The sequence below is a fragment of the Falco peregrinus genome, chromosome 8 (assembly GCF_023634155.1).
Source record: "Falco peregrinus isolate bFalPer1 chromosome 8, bFalPer1.pri, whole genome shotgun sequence".
In the NCBI taxonomy this organism is placed as follows: Eukaryota; Metazoa; Chordata; class Aves; order Falconiformes; family Falconidae; genus Falco; species Falco peregrinus.
In genome coordinates, this window is record NC_073728.1 from 1,742,706 (window position 1) to 1,769,001 (window position 26,296).

At 46.0% G+C, this 26,296-nt stretch overlaps 1 long non-coding RNA gene across 2 annotated transcripts in view; it reads right to left on the reverse strand.

Moving 5' to 3' along the window:
- Positions 1-26,296, reverse strand: part of LOC114010363 (uncharacterized) — a 50,004-nt gene that overhangs the window by 15,787 nt on the left and 7,921 nt on the right. For both annotated transcript variants that reach the window (XR_008748553.1, XR_008748552.1), the window contains exons 2-4: positions 24,130-24,237; positions 23,840-24,046; positions 1,410-1,563 (exon numbers count right to left, since the gene is read on the reverse strand). This is a non-coding gene — a long non-coding RNA (uncharacterized LOC114010363). The remainder of the gene's footprint in view (positions 1-1,409; positions 1,564-23,839; positions 24,047-24,129; positions 24,238-26,296) is intronic.

The following is a 26,296-nucleotide window of genomic DNA, read 5'->3' on the forward strand; positions in this document are numbered from 1 at the left end:
TTTCCTCTGTCAGGACCTAAAGGCAGTGGCAGCGTGTGGGAGGTGTCCAGCCCAGGGCTGCAGCCCTGCAGCAGCTTGTGCCAACATGGCCGCGGGCAGGAGGTCCTGCTGATCCAGAAGGACTTCCCACCTGGAACTGGTGCGGCGCTATCGGGGGGGAGGGGGGTTGCAAAGGGAGCAGGCGAGGAGCCCTTCCCTTTGCTATTCAAAATGTCTCACGATAAGCAAGAACAGATTTCTAACAGTCCTTCTTGGCTGTAACTTTCAGGAAAGAAATCAGGTACTAAACTGCCACTGTATTGCATCCGATGCTGTCACAAGTTATGTTACTGAGTCCTTCGTAAGTTTTTCTTGCAGTTGTTCAAAAAGAATGTGAGGTCTTAGGCTGAGCTGAAACTCTCGGCAGAGACAAGCCATTCTCTGCGATGTAATGCCAACTGTGACTACGTAAAAGAAAAATCATAATGTGTTGCAACAGCAGCAATATATATAAAATACTCCACCGCAAGACATGGGTTTTGCTGTTAGTTCAGGTTGATTACCTAAATTATAACTATGAATTATAATGAAATGAAACAAGGTCATTGGATTTGCCTTAAATTGGATTTACCTTAAAAACCTGAAATGGAGTTGTCTACAGTGCCCGTGTCAAAGGTATGAAACTCACTGATGAGCTTTGCACTGGATTCAAGGCCATAGGGAGACGCAGAGAGAGCAGCTGTGGTTTTCTGCTGGTTTTGCCAGGAAGGCAGAGCTGTGAAGCCACCTCAGTACTTAGCGATCAGTTTTAGCGTGCAAATAACCCCCTTGACTCTCCATAGAAAAGACCCGCAGCCACCCAGCAACGCCCTGGCCCTGCCTGCAGCCAGCCCTGCCACGCAGCATGGGGGTCGGCTGGGAACAGCACAGCTCCCTGCTGCAAAACCGACCGCGCAAACCAGCAAACCACGGTGGCAGCCGCAGCTGCAGCCTGGCCGTGCCCGGTCCTGCCACCCCGCAGGGAGAGGGGCCCCTTTGGTGCCCAAACCCAAATGGCACGTCGCCCTTTTGCAGCCTCATCGTGCAAAAGGCTGCGCTTGCAGGATACAGAGGTGTAGCTCTGAATTCACAAAACTCCTACTTGTGTTGTTATACCAATTTATAGGCTTTCACAAATGTTTGTAAAATGTGCTCAGTGGTCCACGGGAGATTTGAAATGATGCGACTCTATGAAAATCCAGAAACACTGAGCAGATTTACCTGCTTAGCTGGCACAGGGACTTCCCTGCACTGCCTCTCCAGGAATGAATTTAAGGCAGACGTCAGTGTGAATTGACACCCCTGCTGCCAAACTGAAATGCTTTCAGCAAGGAGGTCTTGTGCAGGGAAAGGCAAAGCCATTTCCATGCTGTGGTGTCACGCTTACTTACCCAGGCTGGGGGTCAGTGTGGAATGGAGCTGATGCCTTTCAGTTGCAGGGCACGAGGTAGCTTAAACGTGGGTCTTGGCAAAAGATCTGGGCGACACCTTTCCTGGAGAAAAAGAAGTGTCTGTATTCTTTCAGGTATTGCCAAGTTTCTTGTGCTAAAGAAAAAGAATGAGAAGAGTCAAAGTCATTTCATTGCTTTCAAAATAAAATTACTCTTGAAATATTCCTGGGAGTTTTATGTAAAAAATTATAAGGTGGTTTGATTTTGGTTTTTTTTTAGAAAGTGCCACATTCAAAGAAAATATTTACTTTTAAGTAAAACAAGATTGCTGTCAGTGAAGATTTTCTCCTCCTGCACAGCTTTACAGTACCCAAAGATATTGTTGATCAACAAAATTTGAGACAGACTTTTCCTAAAACATTGTTAAAGATTTTTCTTGGTTTAGTAGAGAAGGTCAGTACTGAACTTTGGTTTCAGTAGAAGAGTCAGCCCTGAGCTGCCATTGCAAAAAAATTTACTCTGAATACAGAGAGATCTGGAGCTGCAGCTCCTCAGGATGCCCAGCCTTAGGGCTGCTGGCCACAAGCGCGCCGTGTTGTGCCGGCGCAGCGCTGTGCCTGGCCTCTGCCAGTGCAGCTGGTGCCCATCAGCAGCTGAACATCACTTTCTTGCATGTTTCTCAATCAAGCCACTTCAGCATCCTTTGATGTAAGTCTTAAAAGTCTGCCTTAAAAACAGCTTTTTAAAGCACCAGTACAGCAGTGCTGTAAAATAGAATCATTCATTATTAATTAGGTCACAACAAAAAAAATCCTATGGATGCATTCGTGACGCCAAATGAGCCAATCCCAAATAATGCGATTGTAATGAATTCCAAAGGAATAATGACTGGACCATTAGCATAAAGTGCCAGCCGCGCTCTGTGCTGCCCGCCGGCTCCCAGCCGCCTGGCACTGCTTCCAAACCCACCCTGCTGGTCACTGGCCCAGGTGCGGGGGTCCCTGGCCGCAGGCTGCCATAGGGGTGGCAGGGTCTGCCCTGCCATGGGGGGATGCTGCAGGGGGTCAGACTACTGCGGAGGCTGCCGCCATGGCTTGCAGTGCCATCACCCCCAGGATGGCCACCCCAAAGCCCCTTTGGAGGCGAGAAGCAGGGTAACCTGAAAGCATGTGGGAGGATATTTTTGCACCTCTTGCTCTAATATATAATTACAGCTTTTGTTCCGTGGCTTGCACAAGCAAATTAATTAGAAATTTATCTGACCAGAAGTTCCGTTCGGCATGCGTTTAAGGCAGAGGCCATCCCTGTGCACGTATTTGCTCTCTTCATCATGGAACAATTATCTGCCCATTTAGGAAACACAAAATTTGTTTCTATTTTAATAGATGCTCCTAACCATAAAAAAAACATCAGACTGCTGCTGATTGTAGCGAGCTTAAAAACCTCTAAGAGGAAAACATCATTTGTGACCCCCCTCCTCCTACCCAGAGCATCCAGTGGGGCAGGCAGCAGTGCCAGCCGGCACTGGCAGCGGCACAGACCAGCACAACTGCCCAGGTGAGCGCCGGGCTGAGGAGGCATGAAAATTAAACATGATGAGGCCGGAGGGAGGGAGGCATGGGAAGGGACGCAGTGGTGGTGGGGTCCTGGGAAGGCGAGTGGCTTCTCCCAAGCTGTGCAGCCGGTGCCAGGCCACAGCCGTGTGGCGAATGCTGCAGGCAAATAAAGAGGTAGGACAGGTAGTGAGGGATGGTGGTGGGACCTGTTTTGTCAGCGTCCCCTTCCCTCCCAGCAGCCGAGCAGACAGGCGCGTCAGGTGCCTGTGCCCCTCTTATGTCTGCTGTTAAAAAACCCAGCCAGGGAATGTCATTAGAAACAGCCACACCATCTGCCTTTTCCTCCCCTCCCCTTTAAATAAGGAAACACCTTGTCAAACACATCCCACTAAATATCCCTAACACCCTCCCGCGCGCTTCGCGCTCAGCGGTTCGCGGGATCGTGCACCATCTGGACCCTCGCGCTACGTCTCAGCGGCGAGGCCTGGCTTGGACCCACCGCGGCCACCAGCAGGGCTGTGATGGTCGGCGGCAGGTCCACGCTGCCTGTGCCTGTGCGTGGCAGCAGGAGGGCACAGGGGGAAGCAAAAGCAATGAGTTCACGGGGCAGGGAGTGGAAAAAGCCCAGTGATTCCACTTCATATTATTTTTAAATATGAAAAAGAAGAAATTAACCAAGGAGGACCTTAAACACAGACATTTATTAACATGTAAATGGTCTGAGTCAGCAATTAGTCAACAGTCAGCCTAATCGAGTAGAATATAGTATTAAGGTGCTATTTAATTATTCCTGTTTTGTTCAAGGTAAGTATTTACTGCAACCATAGGTTTTCCGTTGTCTTTCGCATGGAAAACCAGTATCTGTGTGAGGGTCTGTGTCAAAGTTTCTCAAGAACTTTAAGAAGACAGGCTGTGTCTTCCTGCCCTGGCGTGCCCCCGATGCTGCGGGGGAGCGCAGCTGAGGAGCATTGCCCGCTCTCCTGCGCCTGGGCCGAGCTCTGTGGGAGCCCATGGGCAGCACCTCCAGGCTCTGAGCCATGCGAGGTGGGATCTGCACGGGCTTGGGGCTGGCCCGGCTCAGCTGCCTCCCGCCTGCAGCCCCACAACCCAGGGGGTGTCTCCAGCGCGCGCACACACACACACACACACACACACACACACACGCACGCGCGCGCGCACACCCCCCACGCACACCCTGCTTGCTGCCCCTGCAGATGAGTCTTTGTTCTTGGTGATTACTGTGCAGACAACACACTCACCCGGCTGCATCGAGACACTGCGTACAAACCCAGCGATGTGCTGGTAAGTGAAATAGTGTCGAGAAGAGCCTTAGGAGATAGAAGAACATTATTTTAAATTATCTTGAACATAAAAAAACAAAGTAAGGATTTGGCAACCTTGCAGCAAAAACCTCAAAACCAGTTATTCCTTTTAAATAAAAACAAAAATGAGAAACAGTAACTATTAGAAATCCCACCTGGTGCTTTCTCTGTGTTAATGATGCTTCTTAAATTGCATGTGGGTAAATGGTAATTTTGTCTCACACCATTAAAAACTAATGGAACCCTTGATGATAAGAAATGCCATAGCTAGCTTGTTGGAAAACGTTTAATTAATAAAGTAATAAAATTATTGTAAACTAGTGCAGTTTCACAGAGGATTCAATGGGATATAAAACAGATAAAACATCCTTGAGAGTTGGTACAAGAAATAAATGCTCCTCTATAAAAAACCAGCACTATAAAGTTAAGCTGGTCTGTGTTACACTGAGTTAAGACAAGCCATGGTGATAGCGAAGGTACTCAGGCGAGCCTTTCGTGGGACGTGGTGGGAAAAACCTCACGAGTGCGGGTGGGTGTATTTTCAGAGGAGCAGAAAGACAGCACGCCTTCCCCTGTGCTGGCGTGGGGCCAAAGGTGGCTGCTGGTGGGTGCTGCAGCCCAGAGAGCCCACGGGAATATTTTGGCGGTGTTATTGCTGTTACTGTAGTGTCACTGCGTCATTTTTGTGAAACTAGTGGCTGGCAGAGAGCAGAGAAGAGGTGTCGGACACTTTGCCCCCACCAACCCTGGTGCCAGGGAGTGAGCCCCTGTGCTCCGTGCAGCCAGGTTGCAGCTCTGCACAGGTGGCCAGCTGGTGGCATGGGCAGTGGCACTGCTCCCATGGCGGTGAGGCATTTACATATGGGTAGCTGGGTACATGTGCACGATGGCATCCTATGTGCTCCATGAGTGAGAAAGGGCTGGAGAGGGCCAAGCATGGGGAAAAACATGCTGGCAGTGAAGGCTGGGTACCGCTCCTCACCCTGCTGCTGACCCCAGTCCGTGTGTCACGTCCTCCTGGGGATGTTTCCTTGCAGTGCTTTGGGGATGAGTCTCCTGTAATTGGGAGCTTTTGCATTGCATGAGCTGCACCAGGTGCCACTAGTTTGAGCACACACGCATGCACAGGAGCTCTTACAGCTCCTGTACAGTTGCATCTTAAATATTTGCAGATGTTTAGATTCAGGATGGGTGTAATCTGCCAGGTGCTCAAACTTTCGTTTAGTCCTAAGACCCAATCTGTGCATCCCACTGACAAGCACTGCCAGCTCGTTTTTTCAGGAGCACTCAGCCCACGGTGAGGCTGGAGGAAGCCATGGTTGGGAGAAAAGCACACACAGGCACATCCCAGATTTTGGAGTGCTGTGACAGCCAGTTGCAGCCCCTGGCACTGGGCAGTCCCCATGCAGAGCCAGGGCAGCAATGCCAAGCGACACCAGCACTCTGTGATGAGCCACAGACAGACCTAAAAAGGTTTGGGGCTGACTTTGGCCAGTATTTTTCCAAACCTCCAACGACATTTTTTATAACAAGCTGGAAGTGTCTCTGTCACGGGGTGGCATGCTTTCTTTCCTCCCACATCAGCATAGTTGATGCTTATACTGGGAAATGAAGGATGCTCCACTGTGCTCCCCGTGTGGGTGGTTTCTTTAACCGGGGCTTTGTACAAACCCCATTACAGCTGTAGCCTCTGTCCTTCATCTAACTGAAAAAAATGATATTGCAGTATATACAACTTGTAGATTGTTGTAGCACCACAAAGGTTAATGCTTGTTCATTAGCTTGATTGTAACAAGAGGATGGTCAGACCTTAGTCATAAAAAGTCCGCTCTCCTCACCAAGTCACTGCAGACATTGCTGTGCCCACTGATGCAGCAACGACGCCTGCTTACTGTTTGCAGCATCATCTACTTTTGAGTGCCTCTAGTTTCCTCTGCAGTCTCCACCTTGATCCTTGCTTAGAAGCCATCCTGCTAGATCTCTGGTTTTAAAATGAAGTGAGGTTTGTTGTTTTTTTAAAGCACGTGAGCATGAATAACTCTGCCAACAAGAACAGTGGCCCAGCTCCCCATACAGCCATCTCGTACAGATGTTTTTCTATTATCTGAACCATCATTTCTGGGTTGGACATAAGTTGTTGTTGCATCTGTCTTTGTAACTCTGAAAAGTTTGATGCGTTTAAGCCCAGGCTACTCAGGCACAGCTGCAGTGTTCAATGGCACACCAAGGGGCTCTGTACTTTGGCCTCGGGGCACGGACAGGCTGGCAGCATGAGACCTTTTCCCCACCCAAAGCACCAGCTGCCTCTGGGAAAATTCTGTGGTTTCATCTAGTAGGCAGATTTATTTTTGAGGTAGCCTCAAAAATGTGGGCATGGGGAGAAGGCTGCCACTCTTTACCGAGGCAGTGTGAAAATGTTTATGGGGCTCCATATTTCAGCCCCACTGGCAATACCAGCAATGACTTCTTTTTTTTTATCTCATCGGCACGTGAGAAATGAAAGCATGAGTGGGAGTTCAGTAAAGGTCTGGCATGGCCACATCTGGGGTATTTGTTCCCTGGCAAACTGTGGCTGCTCTTGATTTAGCCACAGTTTTCCCAGCTGATGTTTTGCAAACCCAGCAGAAGATTCAGCTCTCTAGGCTCTGGAAGGGAACGCAGGGCTGGAAGCCACCCCTGTGCTCACCAGCAGCGTCAGGCTGAGCCTCCTCCCTCCTAAAGATGTTGCTGGTCCCAGGACCGCGCGCCTGCGGGGGCAGTTCGGGGGTGGAGATTTAATCTTTTATTTTTCCCATATGCCACAAGTATGTCATAAGATGATGACACAGTAATAACAACTTGGTGGCTGCTTGAAACTTCTTTTTTTTTTAGCAGCTGTGTTTTTAGAATATTATAATTAACCATCCTTTTGCCTTAATCACTTTAAGATTTCTAAAATAACTAGGAGCTTACTGTACCTTCCACGACATGAAGCTTCCCCATGTGAGGACCATGACTTTCTTTTCAGGCAGGGAAGGCAGAGGAAGCAGGCAGGGCTGGGAACACACAGCCAGGTTTATCAGTGGAAATTACAGCATAAAGTTCTGAAATTACGGTAATAATTTTAACTTGCAGCCATTGTACTACAAGCAGGAAAAGAGGTGACATTGTATTTAATCTGCACAATGACTGAGTCACTTCGCCTGGGCTCATTTTTGCAAAAATTTAAATGAAGTAAGCGCCGTATTTGTCAGAAAAAGAAAGGGTGAACTGTGAGTAAAGGGGAAAATATTTGTCAGCTTGCCAGGGAGAAGCGCGATTAAAAACTGACTGTTAATAAAGCATGTGGGTGACAGGGCTGTCTCACCACGCGGTGCCGGCGCCTGGCTCAGGTAAAAGCATAGGGCTTTAGCTCAACAACGCACTCCTGTCTGTCAATGTTAGATATTTTTTTTTTTAAATGACATGTTTTCTTTTGGCAGATGGGAACAAGCCTTGAAGAATAAATTTTTTGGAGGCAGACAAATTGGCTGCCTGGAAATATATGTATTTAGGAACCTGTCGGGTGGCTGTTGAGTGTCAGCACCACCCCAGCTGAGCTGGCCAGCACCACTCCGCATCTTGCCTGCTCCAATCTCCCGGCCGACCCCACAAATCCCCAGCCAGCCACTGCCGGGCTAGAGCAAAAATGACAACTCTGATATAAGATTTGCTCTGGATATTGCTGATATTGCTTTGTGCCTGCCTTATAAAACTTCCCCGTTGGCTATTTCTCCAGCCAGGGGATTTTACCCAGATGAATGCGCTTGCCTTCCTCTCACCGGCTGCCAAAATCCAACTTATCTGTAAGTGGAAATAATGCTGTGGCCCCCGGTCGATCGGAGCCGCAATGCTCTTTACGAGAGGAGGCGAAATAAAACCGTTCCCCATGTTAACAGCTGTGAAAGCTGCCGTGCTGAGAGGTTAAGTGATTTGCCGGGTGTAAGGAGGATGGCGCCTGGCTCTCAGGAGCGCCGTATATCCAGCAGTGGGGGCAGCATGGGGTGGGTGGCCAGCCCCATGGGGGGACCACAGACCCCAGGCATCGCCACCTGCCCCAGCCCCACAAGGGCAGCTGGTGCAGGGGATCACCTGCAGTGCACCTGCCCCCCAGACTGGGCGTAAGAAAAGTTTCACCAGCAAAAAAATACATTCTTTAAATATCCCCAAAAAACCATCAGGTACTGAAAGCGGGTGTTGGGTTTTGCAAGCCAGCATCAGAAATAGGCGGCAGCTGGAAAGATTTTTTAACATCTCAGCAGCGCCTAAATGTTGGAGGGAAGTGCAGGCAAAGGCAGGTTAGGCCAAAATCCAGATGCCTTGAAGCCCACACCAGTGCACATGGCCAGCACAGCCTCTTGTCTGCCTCAGGACATTTAGGCCTGTTTGCTTAACCAGCAGAAATGGGCAGCTTTTAAGAGCAGTTCAGGATGCCCAAATCAGAGGCTACGTATCTATCTAGTCCTTCAGTATAGGTGGTGCAGCATATGTTAATACAGCAGAACAGTTAATTTCTACAAATGTAATATTTATTGCTACTTTATTAGAGGAATGTGCTGGACATGAAGTGGCTGTATATATGCAGGTGGGCAATAAAAAAGGTACATAAAAGGCATGTTCAAAAATAGGCAGTGTTGTTCCCTGGTTTTGTAGGGTCGGTAAAACTGGTAGCAGCTCCCTAGCAGTGGCTTCATCTCCACACTCACAGTGTGTGTTCTTAACACCTTCCTTCACTGCAAAACTGAAGTATTTAACCCAAAACATACAAACAAATCTGTTATTCTCCTCCTTTATTAACCTTCCGAGCCCTCTGAAATCTCACATGAGGAGAAAGCTCTTCCCTTTTCCTTTGTCTAAGCGAAGAGGTTTAAACTTTATATACAAATAAACTCTCACGGACATGTAAAGATACCTGTGCCATTATATACATGCAGCACGCCCCTTGTCCTTCTCTATAAATATATATATGCATATGTATATCCACAGATTATACAGGCATGTGTGCGTATATGTGTGTACAAAGAGAGAGAAAAAGACTTAGAAAATGAAAGACAAATGTTAGAGAATTATATTCCCAAGCCCTCAAATCCCTAATCATGAGTTTGATGCAATATTTGCCCTAATGGGAAATGATAACTGGCACTATTCCAAAGCAAACCTCGAAGAAAGGAGCAATAAAAAAGGAAAATGCTAGCTTGGCAGTTAAAGAAAGAGGAGCCGAAGCGAGAACTGCTGTCGGAGATAATAAAGAATTAACCACAAACCCCTTTTCTATTAAGCACAAAAAGGGATATTAAAATAACATGCCCCCTCCCTAAATGTTTCAAGGCTTGTGTCATGCTTTTCTGCACAGCTTCCCCAGAATGTTCTGAGCCACAGGGCTGCAGCCCGGTGCAACCCGCCTCCCCTCTCGTGCGAGGAAGGCTGCTCCACTCCAACGCACTTACAATCACACTCCCTTTTTTTTTTTTTTTTTTGTTTTAAACTTACTCAGTATGTTCCAAATCTTGCCCTTTCCAAGGAGAAGGAGTATGATTACAGTCCATGACCATGTTGACCTTCAGGAGCTGGCTGTGGTAGAGCCATTCTGATGGGCTCCCACTCCCCTTCGAAGCCTACATGTTGTGAAGCCAGCTGTATAATGTGGCTTTGCTATATTATCTATACAATCCATAGGCACAATGACATCCATTAATTATAGAGTGAGTCTTAGTGCTCCATTTCCTGGTTACAGTGGCAAAGATCAGTGCTTTTACCTTCATGTTCTTACTCTGATTTTTACATTTGGGACATTTTCGCACTTTAAAAATTACATGTGATAAATTGGACAGCACAGATCTAGGACAAAAAAACTGGTGCAAAAAATTTGAATCAACAGCTGCTAGATACTGGAAAGAAGAAAAGAGAAGAGAGGTTTATGAGTCAGGAGGCACTTGGACAAAATGTTACCAGGAAACGGAGACACTGCTATCTGCTGAGTTTTGTTTGACTGAGGTTCACAGGTGCTGCAGGAGAACTGGGCTGACTCCCAGCGCGTGTGTGCTTCAGCACTGGAGATGCCCTCGTGAAGTGCTCCATGGCTGGGGGTGCACTGGAGGGCCCCAAATGAACACCATTTCTGTCTGGTGTCATTATGGGCATGGTTTCAGTAACCCATTTTGCCCATTTTGTGACTGCCCGAATCATTTTAACAGCAAGATCCAGCATGAACTTCCCTTGAAATTTCCACCTCAACTACATAGCAGATTTTACTATGGCAATTCTAAATTTGTAAAAGAAGTGGTACTTGGTGAACTACAGACCCAAGAGGCTGAACTTACCCCTTTATATCAATGGAACCCTCGATAACCTTATATTGCAAAGCCATTATGACCTAACTTTGGTTCATTAGCACATACGGAGGTATTAATCACACAGAGTAATGAAACATTACAACCCCTTTGGTACTTTCTTATTGTCTGGGTCTTTAATATGCAGTTTGACAAGAGCTAGACTGTGGCAGCTCTAACAGTATTTTGTAGAGACGGTGCTCGCTTGCACACTAGGAGTGCTCCAAACCCAAAACGACACAAGCCAAAAAGATGAAGATGCAGTGAAGAACTGCATAAATGTTAAATGAAGTACATCTTCCAGTAAGAGCTTATTTAAAAAAACAATGAGTATATTGCATTGATCTTAGCCACTAAGAGGGTAAGGCTTTAGAAGGAAAAAAAAAAAAAATGCCAGCCTACCTGTACAAGACATTTTTTAAACCTAAACTTCTTGTTCTTTTAGACTTTTAAAACTCTACGTGAAGAAGCTATAATCCACAACTCAGGAAACTTCTAATGCAATCTATCTTTCAGAGCCAAAAATCAAAACTCCCTCCTGAGCTATGTTAGTGCAGAAAAGCAGAGTTAAACATCAGCTGCTTTTATCTGAGTGCCTAAATTTAAAAATACTTAACCAGAACTATACCAACTCGTATACAAAAGCTGCTCGTTTTTATGCCAGTACCAGTCTAGGTCAATTTCTAAGCTGAGTTTTAGAGAAAAAAACAAACAAAACCCAACAATAAAGGTGTAGGTGGAGAGGTTTAAAAAAATAACTACTGGAAATGGTGAGCCAAGAGCTTCAGAACAACTTGTCTCTGCCTGAGGTACAGGCAGGCTGGTTTTTAGATCAGTTACCTACAACTGTGGTGTCATGAAGTGGAAAAATACCACCGAGAGTCATTTTTAGCAAAGAACACCAACAGCTCCTCTCACATTCACATCCAGTGAAACTCCATTCGGGTTAGATTCATTGCCAGATTGTAAATTCTTATTTGATTTATCGATCACAATTTTGTATTGTTAATTCATATGTTCATTAGACAAATCTATCCCTCCAAGGTAATGACTTAAGGTACTGCTGGCATGCAAACATGCACAAATGGATAATTCTTAATGACCTTCCAAGCTGACATATTTTTGGCATTGGTTTCCTGTATCCTAATTTCAAGCTGCCTCTCTGGTGTTATCATAGGGCTGACTTCACTCAAGAAGGAGGACTTGCAATTGGAGGTTGTTGCTGAGATTGCTCCCATCAGATATCAGCCGAGCAACGCACAATTAAAGTTATCTGTCTCCTTGGATGAAACCCCTGTGTTTCCAGCTGGGGAGGTTGGTAAGGAGTCATCTATTTCAGCAGTCTTGGAGAAGAAAACATTCCCATCATACAATTTGACCAGTTTTGTGACTTTTTCAGTATTTCCATAGTAAATAATTCCTAGCTTGTGGAAGCTTGGTGATAAAAAAAATAAAATTTGGTAAATACAGGTCAGCCAGGCTACTGTTCTGCCAGCTGGTCCACATGTTGCCCTCCCACGAGGTCAGGCCAATACCACAGATCTTCTACTGGAGGTGACTGTGGTGCAGGTGGGTCACAGCCTGATGTGCATATGGCACAGCCATCTATTCCAGATGTCCAACGGAGGAGCTCACGCTCCTTAGACCTGTAGATGGGTCCATCACTGGCTGTGGATGCCAGGTTTGCAGCATTACAGAGGGATTAGGCCAACCACTGGAAAATGCAGGAATTTTTTCCATCTTCTTAATTTGATAGATGGGGTTTTCCCGGCTGAATGACCATTTTTCACAGTGATAGCCAGACTCCACGAGACCAGCTCTCTCCCAACAGGCGTTATCCCCTCTGGGGCTGCATCAGGTCTTCATCCCCAGCCTCACACCATTAACAGCCACTCATCCAATGCCATGAGAAGGGGGGGTCAGGGGGAAAGGCAGTGTCTTAAACACAAGGTTTCCAGGGCTTCCAGTGTTTCCACTGTGCTTCCCAGAGCAGATCTGGGCAAGGGAAGAGTGATTTCTGGCATTTCCCAGAGGCTACAAGGGACAGGAGGAAGAATTGTGGGGGGAAAAGCCTGGGTAGACACAGTGCCGCCGTCCACTGAGGTTTGGCAATCGGCTTTTATGGGTTGGGAACCAGGTGGGGAAGGGGGTGGGAAAAGCGCCAGGAAAGAGCCTTTCCCCAGGTGGTGGCCCAGTACCTCGAGAGGGACCGCTGGGGTGAGAGGCAGCGGGTGGCAGAAGAAGCTGGCAGCGTGCAGCGTGCGGCCCCTGCGTGTGGCAGGCTTCAGGCAGCACCCAACTGCTTCCGAAAAGTGGAAGAAAAGAGTTTGCATCCCTTCCTCAAAAGCACAGCTCGGGTTGCAATTCCAAATGTATGGAAGAAATGTAAATGCATTGTGACAAGCTGTACGGAGAATCAAAACAAGGAACAAGGAGCGTATGTTTCTTTTAGAGAAATGTCCTTTATCTCACAGGCAGAGCGAAGCGTGTGGCATTCAAATGTTAAGATTTTTACACCACTTTCATGAAATACTAAAGAGAGACCCAAAAAAAACCAAACCCAAAAAGAAAAAAAACCAACAAGAAAATAACCCAAGTCCGTGTCACTTCTCAGCTAGTTTGGTTATTGCTGCTCCTGAGTACTGTAACATATGCACTTTCCCTTTTGAAAATGTATCAAAGTTGTTATTTTGGGGGTGGGATAAACTCTTACCCATGCATATCTTATGTTTCAAAGCCAAGAATGCTTAGGAACCTGCTCTGGATCCGCACATCAGATGCATAAGTGATTAGTGACAAGTGACACAGAAACAGAGAATGTGCTGTGTTACGATGAATAATAAACACGCACAATTTATGCAGGCAGAGTGAGTGGGGAGATGGCATCCTGCACTTTTTCCATATAAATAATGTGAATCTCTCAGCAATGGAGCCAGGCCGGCCAGGGAGTTTCTCCAGCCCACCAGCCGCACAAGCCAACAGGGAGCAAAGCGGGGACAGGCAAGGAGGGGTCACCCATGCACAGGGCTGCTTCTGGTTTCCTATGGGTCATTACTGAATGAACTGATGGCAATTAATTGTCTCCGAACTAGAATCAACAGAGGAAAAAGATCCGCAGTGGGCAAAATTTTTCACTTTCTGGGAGAAAAGAGCTTTTAGATAAATGAAAAATCACTGAAATGTCACATTTTCTGCTTCCTGGGTTTATGGAGAGCATCACCACAGTGTCCAGTGTGAAAAAATTGCCCTGCAATAGGATTGGTAGTGCCTATCTGAAATAAAAACCCCACAATTTTTGAATGAAAAAACCCAGGTTTTAGATTAAGTTTCTGCAGGAAAGGTGAGCACAGACCCCAGGTGGCTGGCAGGGTTGCGGAGAGCTGGCAGCAGGGTTTCCCCAAGGGCCATGGTGTACCTGGCAGGCGCCTTGCCACTCTTGCATTTTCCGTTAGTAAAACCACACATAATCCCTAAAAAACAAACAACCAGCAAATGCAGGCAGACATTCACCTTAACCCAGCTCTTGCACTTTTCGTCCTCTGTGCATGTGTCACCCCACGCACAACCAGAGCTGCGGGGTGATACACACATGTCCCCCTTGGCCCTGCATCCCTCAGCCTCGTGCTCAGCTGGGGGGACAGTCCTGGGCTGGACATGGGGGCTCCCACAATGTCCCCGTTTTGCTGCTTGCTTCCCTCTGTCCATTAGTGCCTTCCCGCAAATGAGCCCTCCTCTGGGGAAAAGAGAAAGATATATTTTTTTTAATTAAAAAAATATCCCAAAGGCACCTGCTACTTAACTCTGCACATTTTTTCCTGGTTGCCCTGGCCTGCCAACTCTGAGCAAGCTTCTCTCTCTCATTTTTACACTCTCTCTACACTTCCAGAAATGTACGCACTTGGATAAAAGTAGAACTGAGAGGGGAAAATGCATATTCTGTTAAATAAAAAAAATAATTAAAAAAAAAGTTGTCTAAAAGATGGTTGCGTAAAGAAATCATACCCATACTTTAACTGTGGGTTTGAGTTATATAAACTGAACTGTGGTAATTACCAACCTTCTCCAGATTAATAAACAATTACCATAGTAACTACACCATCATATGAAACCTATGCTCATGAATTTTTAAAACATAAATGGAAATACATGCCGGTTGAAAAAGTCTTCTATTTATTTTGTTCCTGGAAGACAAGGGAGACAGATCCATTAAAGGATCTCATCACGTTATGTCTTCCTCCACTGGTTCCTGCAGCCACACTTCGGACAAGTGCCATATATTATGTACTAACTAGGAAAGTCCATTACATGGCATGGGGCCGTGGGCTGGTGAGTGGCAGGGCTGGCCTTGCACCCCGCTCCCCCAGTGGCCCCAGGCTCCCACACCTCATTTCCCCAGAGGGCTTTAGGTAACATGATGCACCTCTTTATTTGCCAAAATGTAAGGGGTTAGTGGGCACAGCAAGTTGTCCCCATTTGCCCAATGGGCTCTTTTTATTTTTTTTATGGATAACGTGTGAGAGAAGATTTCAGGTTACTGTTGCATGACCACAGACAGGAAAGGTCCCTTCATCAAATATTTGGCAAGCAGACTACCGTGAGACAATGTACACATCCAAGTCTAGCCTTCCATTGCATGACGTGATTAAGCCTTATTTCCAGCACATCCACCCACATCCCACTGGGCTGACCCTACTGCAGGGCACATCACAGCCTATTTTCCACAAGTGGAAAAAATCCAGCATGAGCTAGACTCACACCTTGCACCTGGGGCCATGCTGGGCATGTGCATTTAGCCACCAGGAAAGAGCTTTGGTGCAGCCCCTGTGCCTTCGCGTGGTCTGACCCCGCTGCGACAGAGGCGGCAAGGCTGGGCAAATGCTCCGGGCAGAGCAGCACCAGACCAGGTGTGGACTCCTCTAATGTGCGAGCCCGCAACATGGACTGCCCTGCAACCCGGCAGGAGGGGTGTCTCAGCTTAGCGCTGCCTTTCCCCCCTGGGAGCCTGGGCAGAGCAGCCCCTTGGCACTGCCCCACGCTCCTCCTGCTTCTGAGCCATTCCTGCCAAAACCTGCCTCACTTGCTCACAGGAGGCATCAATGATTCAACGCAGTCTATGAGATATGCCCGAGGTCAAGAAAAAAATAAAAGGCTTTCTCCTCCATCAATGTCAACTCTTCTATTTTACTATTCTAGGCAAAAATCTGGTTTGAAAGCATGCACCCTTATTTTGAAGCTTTAACACAGCTGAGCCTGGCTTTACGGTGCTTTGCGGTTTGTAACGTAAAAAGAAACTTCTCAAAATGCCAAATAACAAGATTATATATCAACCTGTTGATAATTCCGACAGGAAAGCTGAAAAGCAACACTGAGTTAAAAAATAGTATTCAGGATTTGCACTAATAGTCTAAAATGTGAGGTTAGACCTCCATGCTTCAAGTTTGAGCTTACTTTTGATAATTTTGATGAGCTGAAATGATATTCCCCTTTTGCAAGACTGTATTTCTTCAGACACTCTGAGAGTTAGGAAAGCCATTAAATCCTTGTGGACTGAAGGTAGAAAAATAAATTGTATGTATTTTAGACGTTGAATCATCTTCCTATAGCAATTTTCGGGAAAAAAACCTATGAAGAATTCGGCAATTTTAATCTCCTCAGTAGCTTCCCATTACTAAACAAGCAGAATGCCACAGTACAAATGTGGATGTTACATGTCATCTTGATCTGCTGCTTTTTTCTTTCATTAAAGCTTTAATGCAGCAATTATGGCTACGTTGCCCTATAAAAAAAGGAAAAGGCAGTTTACTTTAAAAAGTGAAATTGCATAGCCTACTATTTAATTATACACAAATGTAAATGGCCTATTTTTCCATAACTGGTTATTACAGCACTGTTTTACTTTCTGAGTTTTCACAATTTCTAAAACCTACAACGCTTCCTGCTATATAATTGTTTTGCTACATTATTGTTTTCATCTTATTTTTTCTTTTAATGTGAGTGCAGCGGGATAAATCTTGGTTTTAAGCCAGCCAGTACTTCATCTACTTAAGCTTTTATAGATGAAGATTGCTGTAATTATCAGAATACCCGCTTATTTCTGAAGTATTATCTTGGCAACCTGCTGGCATTTACAACCAATTAACAAGCTTTGCCCATTAGTTGCATAAGGGGTATCACAGAGTAAAGCCATTGTGTGCTAATTTTCTATTTTAGATAATCAGTTTGGCCATCCAAAATGGAAAGGGGAAGAAAAGAAAGGTTTGACACCCAGTGGCAGACATGTAAAAATGACTACATGCCTCCCAGAGACAAAGGTATCCAGCAACTGCATGATTGCTTCACTGTCGTCACCACTGGGTTTTAAGTATTTATTCCCTTTGTCTCTTTTGGAAGAGAAAATAGAAAGTACGGCTTTAGCAAAGTAATCATGTCCTCTTTTTATTTTTTAAACAGACTGGCTTCTCTCTCTGTCCTCTCAGGCTTGTAATTTCACCAAATTGTACAAGTGTTAAACACAATTTCCCGCCCCCCCCCCCCCCCCAAAAAAAAAAAGAAAAAAAAAGGGGGAAGAAGAAGAAGAAGAAGAAGAAGAAGAGAAAGCGAGCAACAGAAGGAAACCTGACCGCCTCTGAAAACCACAGCTTTCCTCCCCTAATCGGGGGGCCGAGCAGAGCCCTCACACGGAAGGCAGCCCCTCTCACTTGCCTTGCCAGCACTGTGCTTGGTTAAAGCCATGTACCAGCTGGGGGTTTTAACCAGGCACCATTAGCAAATGGGCTCCTGGCCACCCTTCAGCAGCTGAGCCGTGTGCCAGCCCCGGTTGTCTCCTCCTTGCCCTGGAGGGTTTGGGGCATGGGGACCACCGGCACGATGCTGGCTCAGGCAGTGATGCTGGGCACCACTTCCCTCTGGGGAGAAGGAAGTAAAAAGCTGTGAGTTTGGGGGACTTTTTTTAAGCATTAACCTTTGGATAAGGCACAGTGTGCTTTCCCTGTTGCCTGGTGCAGAGCAGGGAAGATGCACAGCCATGTGGGTGCCCTGGGCAGGAGAGTGCTCCTGCTTGTGGCCACACTGCTGCATCCTCACGGCATCCCCTGAAGTGCTCGGCCCCACCAGACCCATCTCCAGAGCTGCCTCACAAGCACCCCAGCCCCACATTGCTGCCGTCCATACAGCCTTCAGGCGGGTCCTGCCTCGAGCACAGGCACCATTCCCCAGCGCCGGCACAACAGGGACATGGGCACAGCCTGCTCCGGCATCCCAAATCAGCACTTCTCTGCCCCTGCCCACCCACCAACTCCGCACCACACCAGCCGCTGCCTCCACCTTCCCACCATCCCTGCTAACCAGCTGGCGTAAGGCTTGGCCTTCCCCGATCTCCCACTGACTCCGGGCCATGAGCTTGGGTTTCTCTGCATCTCCGTCCCATCCTGCCCATGGCAGCCAGGACCCTAAGGGCCGCCTCCGCACCAAGGCTTGTGCTGCACTGGGTGGCAATGGGCAAAACGGGGCTCTGAGCCTGCCCGGGCAGCCACAAGGTAAATAACAGCAATGAAATGGTTATGCTGGAGGCAGCAGGGCTTGCCCGTTTAATTGTATATAAAATTAGATGTTAGACCTGGTATAGATGCCTGCATTTTGTAATAAGGATATAAACTAATCAGCTTAAAGATGAGCGCAGTCCTTAAAGCATGGTTAGATCCCATTTACTCCATTGAACAGAACGGGTGGATGGTTCATGTTGTAAAATGGTTTTATAAAATGTAGCAAACTGTACAATGACGTGTTTTATTTGCCTCCTGTGGTTTAGATCCATATTTTGCTTTAGCATAAGTTAAGCAAAATTAAGACTATGATTATGCTAAGAGGATGCAGCCAGTAAAGATAGAAAACACTGAACTCCTCAAAGTCATAAAGAATTATCAACTGTGCAATTAGTAAAGACTGAACATATACACTGAAGTCTATTAAGTCATAAATGAATGAGAAAAATATTGTGCTTGGCAATTTGATGTGTATATTTATCTTAATTATTTTAAATTAATTGCTATTGGCTACAATCATTAGAAAATATAAGATTTAAGTAAGGTATGCCATAAAACCCCTCCTATAAAATGATTCTAGTTATATAGCCAAACCCTTCTTTTAATTATTTAGGCTACTGTAAAGGAAGAAGTAAGACGGGTCAATGAGCAGAGTGCCGGGGATGGCTCTGAGCCTCTCGCAGCCTGCCTCCGGCGATGCTGCCCCAGGCTTGAGCACCCTGAAGCCCCTCCACTGCCGCCACAGACCCTCCAGGCAGCCCTCTCTCCCACCAGCTCCAGCAGCATGAGACCTCACATGTCGCCTTTCTGGGCACCTCTGGACACTTTCCCCCCTAGACCTCGCCTGGCCACAGGGCTGCTCGCAGCCCCCGCAGTGGGGCAGCATGCCATCAGCAGAAGGCTGTTAACAACTCTACTCTGCAAGGTCAAAGAATATTATTGTTGAAATAAGTGTTAAAAATAATACAAAAGTTGATTTCTCCAGCCCTTCACTCCTGAAGGACCCTTGAGAGCTGAAGCTTATCCCAAGCTAAAGGAAAACGTTTTTGTGAATAGCCCTTCTATGATATAGGTACCATACCAGTGCAGCAGTTTACCCAGAGGCGACCAAGGCGTGCTGCATGTCCAGCCTCTGTGGGTGGCAGGGAGCAATGCCCCGCAGAGGTGCCCCCCCATCCCACTGGAGGAGCCCTCCCTGGATGCCCAGCAGGCACCACGGCACAGCTCCTGGCACCAAAGGGCCAGCGGGCACTGCAGCAGGGTGGTCTCAAGATGCTACATCTAGCCAAGGGTAGGAACTGAATGAAGCAACAGGTATTGTCCAAAACCAAGCACTTCAGAAAAGCCACAAAAAGTGTGGTGGGTTTTTTTCTGATACTTTGTAAATTAGAAGTTTCTGTTTCCTGTTCTGAAATGTGACTTGGAGAATGCTTGAAGTGACATTTAATTTCCTTTTCAGAATTAGGATGGCTGAAATGGTAAGACAGTATGCCCTCTTCCCCAGTTTTCCATTTTGCTAACAAGAAAAAAAGGAAATCTGTGTTTTATGGGAGTTTTTTTCAAAGCCTCAGGTGAAAAAGCAGTTATTTGCCCAGTTCTAATTAAGCCTTTCCTGGTCAAGATTAGTGTGTCCTGATAACCTTACCGAGATGATGACAGGGACAACTGGAAAACTGATGAGCTCACCAGGGAAATAAAACAAACAAAAAGCTCCACTGTATGTTCTGCATCTGCGAAGAAGGAGACACGCTCCTCCAGGACTCTAATCTCCATCACTAATATTATTATTAAATATTTACATACCACCCCAAGTTTGCATGACACTTTATAGAGATAAAAGATGCTCTCTTTGCACTGAAGATCTTAAGCTACGTCAGACAAAGCAAGCAAAGTGCGCAGAAAGAAGACATGAAGATTAAGAAATAGATCTAACACTGGTGACCCAAAAGCATTTTTTAATTGTAAAGAGCATGGGACTAGGGCTGAAGGAAGCTAGCACCCATTTCGCTTTTAGTAGCCAGCCAACCACCTCTCATACTCACAGTGGTTGTGTGGATCTATTTCCCCACAGCTTTGACCCAAACAAACAAAACAAATGGCAGCTTCTAACCCCTAGAAAAATACTTTTTTTTATCATCTGACTTGTCTAAGGAAAAGAGCAGTCGGGCTGCAACAGTTCAGCAGAGCATTCTCCCAGGCTGCACAACTGGGAGAAAGGCTGGTACACTGTGCCCCTGGGCTGAACATAGAAATAAGAGGTGCTCAGTCCTTCAGCTTGGGCTTCCTGCATTTTGCTTCGTTCCCTCACTTAATTTCATTTCTGACAGTGCAACTAGAGAGCCACAATGAAGTCAGCCTTCCCTGTCAGACACACAGCTGGCAACTCTGGCCTCCAGCTGTGGAGTGAAGTACCACAGCAGCAGGAAAACAAAGCAGTGAAGGTGGAGAAATGGAGATACCCAGCACAACTCTACCTGCTCAGGGTGTGGGGCAGTCTCCTCTCTGGCACAGTACAGGCAATATACCTCTGCAGGGTTGATGTTAAAAGGATAGCACCCTTTCTATAAAGGCTGTAAAATAATTTAACATATTTTAATGTGGAAGTTGTTAACATCTTGGCTAGCCAAGCCAAACCCAACGTTAAGCTGCTGTAGGAGAATGCCCCACGCCGGCAGCCCCAGGGGAAGCCAACCTGCTCTACAGCTCTCCCCCCTGCAGTGCCGCCTCCAAAATCCCCTGAGATGGGGAGACTGTGGAGGCAGCAGCAGCAACGGCTAGGCCACCAGGCTTGGAGACAGCACGAGGGGGACAAAGAGGGGAGCCTGGGCACCCCAGCTCAGGGAACAGAGTCCCCTTCTGGATCCTCACCACCCACCTGTTATTTTCCTTCACAAACCGGTGATCAAGAAAAGAACATTTCTGCTTTTTAAAAGTAACCCTTGCCTAATCAATGATGATGAGAGAATTCCCCAGGTTTCCTAGAAGAAATACATTTTTAGAAGGACCTGAGGCGTCATGCAGAAAGAAGCAGCAGCACTCATTGTATCACCTGAGACAACAATGGGCAGGACATGAAGGGCAGATGCATGGTAGTCTAAGGCATATAGCAATGCATAGATCTGCAAACACGTGTGCACATGTGCGCGCACACACACACACATACATACACACATACACATGCTCCTAGCAATTCAGTTAGATTAATTTGCTTTGGCTATTCCATTCTTTTACTGTAGTCCTTGTATAGTACTTAAAGAATCAGGTTAAGAATTCTGCATTAGATACACAAACAATGCTTCTTTACCTCCACATGGGTGTTGTGAGACTTTAATTAATGTTTGTAAAGTGCTTTCAGATCCCCAGAAGAAAGGCACTATAGAAGTGCGAAGTCTGATTATTTCACAGCATACAAAAGTAGAGGTGAAAAGAAATATTCTCTTCCTTACACATAAAACTACTGATCTCAACTCCTGCATTTAAAAAAACAAGATGTTAAGAAAGAAAAGAATTCTGACCATGAACCTACTTCAGGCTTCCCCTTTGCCTTTTTCATCTGATTTCTGGTTGAGTGAAATAATAAACTATTGTATTGCTGTAAACTCTTTGTAAGTAGATTTGACTAAGACAACAGAGTTCAGTGCCAGCAGCTACTCTGATCATTCTTTTAAATGGAAATTTACCGTCTGCTGCATCACATGGAAAAAATATAGAACTATTTTTCACAGCTTGTTCACTGAACAGATTATTGGAGGGAAGAAAAAATAAAAAGGCTTCATTTTCTACAGATCCCAAATCTCAGCATAGAAAGTCTTGGCAATTTCCTTTTGAGAGGAGACAGATTTCACTTTCACATTGATTTAACAATGAGAAGTGCGTCCAAAATGAGGGCCTGATTCTGAACATTTAAATGGTTAGCCATGGTTGATTCAATAGCTTATCTATGGGAGCAAAATTACTCACATCCATAAGTCGATGTAGGATCTGCTCCTAATATAGAAACAGTTCTTGATGTCATAAAATCTTTTTTAACAGCATCTTGTGTTACATTTAATTTATTTCACATGGCCTCATAAAATAAGATAAAAGCTTGTAAGTCTAAAAGTCATATAAAGAGGATGGAAAAAAAAAAAGTCCTACCATGTATTCGTGTTTATTAAGTATTATCTTCATGCAACTTATAGAGTTTTAACTCCAGAATTTCTGATTTTTTTTCTAATCCTGATAGCAGTCAGCAAGAGCTGCCAGTGCATAACATAAACACATTACAACACGCACAGTTTTTGGAGAAGAAAGTCCCTCTCTCCCAGGCAGGTCCTCCCTTTTAGCTCGTGCTAGCAGCACAGAGCCTTACAAAGGCCCCGTATCAGCTTGCCTCTCACCTGGGCAGGGCACAGGCAGCAATATCCCTGCCCTGCCTGGCATCTGGCAGTACAGCCCTGTGGGCTAACCTCCAAAGTTAGCTCAGGAAGCTCCAGCGTGAAAGGTGCAAGAAACACCACTTGCATCAAACAGGGTTTAATCTGATGGAGGCCTAAAGAGCACACAAGCAACTCTCCAGTTCACCTATTCTTAAATACAGAGAAAGGCTACAAACAGAAAAATCCACAGCAGAAAAAACATCCTCACAGCAAAAGGCAGCCTCACCCTTCTTTAAACGGAGGCTATGGAGTGCCTCCCCTCCGCCAGTGAAAACATGCTTTCTTCCCAGGAGGGGAAGGAAAGGACTGCAGCCATGTAGTCCAGGATTTAGGGTGAGCTCACCACCAGCCAGGGGCACAGGGCCAGGAGGTCCCAGGAGGCATGCATGGTCACGTCTGGGGTATGAGAAGGAAAGCAGATCTATGGGTATACCTTGGCTCCTTTTCTGATCTTTGAGGGATGACATTTCTGGGTGCTGGAAAGTAAGCGGATTCAGGGATGCAAGTCAGGAGGCAAATCCTGTACTGTCCTTAGGGCATCCAGAGGTGTGTCGGCATCTGAATGGTGGGGTGCTCCTCCAAGGTTGGGGCAACCAAATGCCAAATAGGACAACTTTCTATTCATAGTGTGGGTCCTTTACTTGTGCAAGTGCATAATAGAAATCATTATAAAAGTGGCTTGAAATCACTGACATGCTCTGACATGCCAGAGGGCTACTGGTATGAGCACTTGTTTGCCAAGAAAAAAACCCTAAACCAAACCTCCAAAGAAACATGAAAAACCCAGCGCCTTGGTTCTGATGCCCGGGAAGTGGGCATCATAACAAGCTAAGGGAAAGTCACATCAAAAAAAACCCCAAACAAACAAAAAAAGAAAACAGTTGCCCTTTTTTTTTTTAGCTAACATTTCCTTAGTTTACCAATAATAACCATTACCATAGGAAAATGAGGTCTTACCTGATGCTGCTACTACTAAAATGTTTTTACTACTAGAAAACCATCACAGACTGCCACTGTTTAAGGAACCAGCAGCAGACCCATCCCCTTTCCTCCAAGAATTTCAAGCCAGAGGCAAACCCAGGGCTAATATGGTAAGCAAACACTGTGCGTCCAAACTAAGACATGGAAAAGAAAAGTTACTTTTGGTGAAGTAAAAGGATTCCTGAGGACAACTTTCAGTAACGATAAACTTTAACCACAATCTGACTTGACAGTCAATAAATAGCTTCAAGATAATCACACATACCTCTTTCGTACACAGTGGTCTAACCCAGGCAGAGATGCTTTTAGAACATGGCTGTTCTCACCAGCCCTTGGTATTTTTCTTGTGATCCAGGCAACATCCACATCGAAAAACCTACGCCACAGCTGTCAGGGCTCCTCTCCAGCAGATAATTAAATTCCAACTCTATTGCCATTGTGACAAGTGAGCTCAAGTTTAGTGATGCCAACCCTGCCAACCGAACAAGAATGAGAGCCATCAGCTGCATAGTTGTTAATCACTTTGCTCAAAGAAGAGGTGCCTGCAGTACTTACCAGCATCCTCCCAGGGTAGGTGTTCAGCCTCCAGGAGATATCTGACAATAACAGGAGTACATCTCAAGGAATGAACGCATTTGGATCAGCGTGCTTACACAGGAAAGCCTGGCAAAAGAGGAGAAAAGTCAACAAGTTTAAAGGACTTTCAAGATCTCTTCCAAACGAGAGAAAGGCAGGGTTTAGCTTGCACAGCCGCATGGTAGGGTTTTGCTAAACACAAACTATGAAGCCATTGGCGTTTTCGCCTATGGATTGCCCTCTCAAGTTGCTCTTTTAGGTAAACAGTTTATTTTTTTTCTCTCCATTTGACTACAACACACACATCCCGTATTTTTGCAGATAGTTCTAGTTTCCTTAGAATATAGCTTTTAAACTGAGCCTATCCATCAAAAATCAGACTGCACATTAGCTAGGACCTGTTTAACTCCCTAATAACTACTTTTTCATAGCTATTTTGCTTCATATGTAAATCTGTTAATTCTAGCCCAACTATTGAACTATCCAATTTTAAGTACAGCTAAAGGAAAACTGCATGTTTTTTCTCACAAGATAAGAACACTGCTTCACTGCTAGCATCCCGGAGTGACTCCCCAGTTAATAAAGAGTGACCAGGTCTCACATTTGAGAACCACACGAGCCATATCTGTTCCCTTGCTTTGCCCACTGCTTGAGGGTTTAAAGCTAGCATTCCTGCTGCAGTAGCTCCACAGAGGCCACCATGGAGATCGCAGAGGCATACGTCTGCCTCTGATCTGACGTGCCAGCCAAAGAACAGCTCAGACCCCACACAGCCTCCAAGCTCTCACCCGGTACACAGGAGGAGGTATATGTGGCCACCAGGGAAGCAATCCAGGAGCCTACTGCTAAGCCAACGGCCAGAAAATGCAGCACATTTGAGCAGGAAATTAAACCTGACTCTCCCATTGCCTCAACAAATGGCTCAACCAGCCTGCTATAAAGTCAGCTTCTTGGAAGTCTCTCCATCTCCTCTTAAAACCGAACACTAGCAGACACTTTCTGAATCAAACTCTGCTGCCCCAGTCCATGGGACGTCAGCATCGGCAGCTGGGTGGGGAGGTCTGAAGCTTGACAGCACCTAAATGCTGGGTGTAGAGACTTAAAATTGTGACTAAATAGGTTGGCCCCTTTCTAGATCTCATCTTAGGCTCCCAAAGGCTGAGTTTATTCATCACCCTGTGTGCTTTGCTTGCAGCATTGGCTTCCCTGCTTGTCAACACGCCGATTTCTGAATTCTCAGTGCAAAGGAAGCCTTTCATGGTTTGGCATCCTCTTATATGTTTATGCTTCTCAAGATATATTCTCTAGCCAAGTCTTTAAGTTCTTACATTAGTCCCCAAGCCCAGACATCAATCTGTTGCTGATCAGGTCTTTTCACATCATGCTGCTTTTATCTGGAACGCTGTTTTTGATGCTTCCAGGGAAGCTCTGGCTGATGTTTTAAAGAATGTGGTTAATTATTTTTTTTCCTTTTTGTTTAAAATGACACTTGAGCACAACTATTTCTTTTAACCTTTTGCTTTTACTGTAAGACTTTAGCAAGACATTTGCCTTATAAATGCTTTTATACTGGGGAGGTCCTGATTTGCATCTTTGTCCTTGGATAGTGTAGAGGCAGCACAGGGGTCCACAGAGAGAGACTGATTATTTCATTCCCCCCCCCCGCCCCCTTTTATAGTCTACAATAAAAAGTTTCTTTAAAGGGGAAGAAAAGAGAGGCACATGCTTAATATTGAAGAAAAGCCTGCTTGTGCTTGATACATGGGAGAAACAGTTCAAGAACACTTCATCCTCCTGCAACTATTTCCCGCACTTCTGCCAAGGTTAGGGAAACCTTGGGTTAGCTGCTGTCTGAATACCGCAGGCTGGTATCGGTCTGAACAAGTTCAGCTGACTGCTTAGATTTCCATCTTTATTCTTCCTCCTGTTGTCTCCCCACTTTGGCAAATAGAAAATGCCTTCATCTTTGGGGGAGGCCTCAGCCTGAAAGCACCCAACAAAGAGAATTCCCCGAGAGATGCTGGCTGGGGGGTCAAGGTCCTTCCATTGAGTCCCCCAACTCGGCTATGCTGGTGATCAGCCAGCTGTCATGAAAACTGAGACTCTGCAGATGAGTGTGATCTGGGACCAGGAGGGTCAGAAAACA